Below are 2,463 nucleotides of genomic sequence, written 5' to 3' on the forward strand. Positions count from 1 at the left end.
CTCACAGCCTGGTACTAGGGGGAGACAAGTAATGACTAGAACAATCCAGGAAGAAACATGATCATGTCAAAAACAAAACAAACTCTGTTAGGACCTAGAAAGAGAGAGAATAGGATGCAGTGTTTGAAAATAGCAGGTAAATGCCTCTTAAATGGGTGGCCAGCAGGGGCGGAGGTGACATTTGAGCTGAGACTTGAATGATGAGAAACAAGGGAACAGTGTTCCCGGCAGAGGGACTAGTCAGTTCCAAGGCCTGAGGCAGGACTGTGCCTGGTGAGTTGGAGGAACAGTGAGGAGGCCAGTGTGGCTGGAGGAAAAGTGAGGTGGCCAGTGAGTGAGGGTGAGGGTGAAGAGAGTTGGAATCAGGGAGGGGAAGACAGGGAGGAGGTTTGTGCAGGGCTTTGTGGGAAGAGGGAGGAATTTGGATTTTACTTTGATGGCAATAGGGAGCCATGGAATACTCCCTTCAACACACAGACACTTTCAGGATGTCTCTTCCCCTCCCCTCCCATGGCTTTCCATTTTCATCCTTCAGGTCTCTTCTCCAATGTTAACCTCCTCAAAGAGGCCTCCCCCAGGTACCCCAGATAAGTAGGTTCTCTCTTGTCTACTTTTTTTTTGCAGAATTTTATGATTTTATTAACACAATGTGTACACAATCTGTCTATTCATTTTCTTTGCTGCACAGCCTGGCATTGGGATCGGTGACTCTGAGGGCCAGCTGGGCTGCTCTTTCCACAGTGGCTTTGCGGTTCTTTGAGGAGACGTGAGCATCTCAGCACAGTAAGATCTGCTGCACATCAGCAGCACTTCAAGCTCCTGAACTTCCAGAAACTTCCGAAAGCCACTGGGCAGCATGTGCTTTGTTTTCTTGTTGCTCCCATAACCAACGCTGGGCATCAAGATCTGGCCCTTGAATCTTCTACGCACCCTATTGTCAATGCCTCTGGGTGTCCGCCAGTTCTGCTTAATTTTGACATATCGGTGTGACTGGTGCCGGATGAACTTCTTGGTCCTCTTTTTGACAATCTTGGGTTTCACGAGGGGTCTGAGGGCAGCCATGGTGCCGAGTAGGAGATGGCTGCCACCTCCGTAGGCAGCACCGAGGAAGAGAGGGGTCTCTTGTCTACTTCTATCACTGCTCCCTAAACTTTCTTTGTGCACATAAATAATTCCCTAATTATCAAGTCGTGATCTTGTCAGACAAGGCCACAATCTGTTCTCCTTCACTCACCCTTGTATTCCTGGTGCCTGAAGGCTGTCTGGCATATAGTAGATGCTCAATAAATTTGTTGGCTGGAAAGTGATACTTTTAAGTTTGATAAACACTTTTGTATGCTTTCACTCACCTACGGACATGGGTGCAGACATTAACACAGGCAAGAGTTTTCCCTCTGTTTAGTTCCCTTCTTTTTTTAAAAAAAAATATTTTTATTGATTTCAGAGAGGAAGGGAGAGGGAGAGCGAGATAGAAACATCCATGATGAGAGAGAACCATTGATTGGCTGCCTCCTGCACGTCCCCTACTGGGGATCAAGCCCGAAACCTAGGCATGTGCTGTGATGGGGAATCAAACCATGACCTCCTGGTTCATAGGTCCAAGCTCAATCACTGAGCCACGCAGGCTGGGCTGTTTTGTTCCCTTCTGAGCCTCACTGCCTAGAGCAGTGTCTGGTCCACAGTAGGCACTCGCTCAATACATATTTGTTGATTGACTTAATGAATAACCCTGAGGTTTCTTATATGCAAGATGGAATAAGAATGGCCCACTTCCCAGGTGAGTGTGAGGAACACTCACTGGATGTCCGAGGTCTGCGGTGGGGGGTGGAGCCCCTGTCCTTAGAGACCTGGCCTGATGGCAGAGATTCCATTTCCATTCTCACTGGGACCTCTGCTTTCTAGGAGCCCATAGTCCGAGAGGGGAGACAGCCCGGCTGCTGGTGGTGGCCGTCAGAACACCAGCTCCCGTCTCTGGGACGTACTGTGTGCCAGGCCAGGCCGAGGACTGTCCATGTACCATCTCATTTAAAAACGGATTTTCAGAGAAGCCTGAAGCCCAGAGTCGGGGTGAGCGTGGATCTGCCCAGCACCCCCTCCCCTCCTCTGGGCCTTTGCCTGTGCTATCACCCCTTTCCCCGGGGGATGGGTCCCTGCAGCCCTGGCAGGCTGCCTCCTCCCGGTCCTCCAGCCGCAGCTCGCGTCCTCAGAAAGGCCATCCGGACCGGACCGCACACCGCTCCCTGCCCGCCCAGCGGCTCCACGGCGGCCACCAGGTAGGTATTTGCTTCCTTGTTTGTCTCTCTTGTGCTTTCCCCCGGGGGAGGGGGGGCCGCTGTTTGCGGGACTGGACGCGGGTCTCAGTGTCCCGCCCGGCACCGGCCGCAGGGAGGGGGTGGGCTCGAGGTGGGGAGGGCGCGGGGTGGGGGCCGGCGGGCCGGGTGGGCGGGCCCGGGGGACGGCGGC

At 52.9% G+C, this 2,463-nt stretch overlaps 1 pseudogene; it reads right to left on the minus strand.

Moving 5' to 3' along the window:
* Positions 1 to 664: 664 nt before the first annotated feature.
* Positions 665 to 1,107, minus strand: LOC102424344 (annotated as a pseudogene).
* Positions 1,108 to 2,463: the final 1,356 nt, after the last annotated feature.

The sequence above is a fragment of the Myotis lucifugus genome, unplaced genomic scaffold (assembly GCF_000147115.1).
Source record: "Myotis lucifugus unplaced genomic scaffold, Myoluc2.0 scaffold_342, whole genome shotgun sequence".
NCBI lineage: Eukaryota > Metazoa > Chordata > Mammalia > Chiroptera > Vespertilionidae > Myotis > Myotis lucifugus.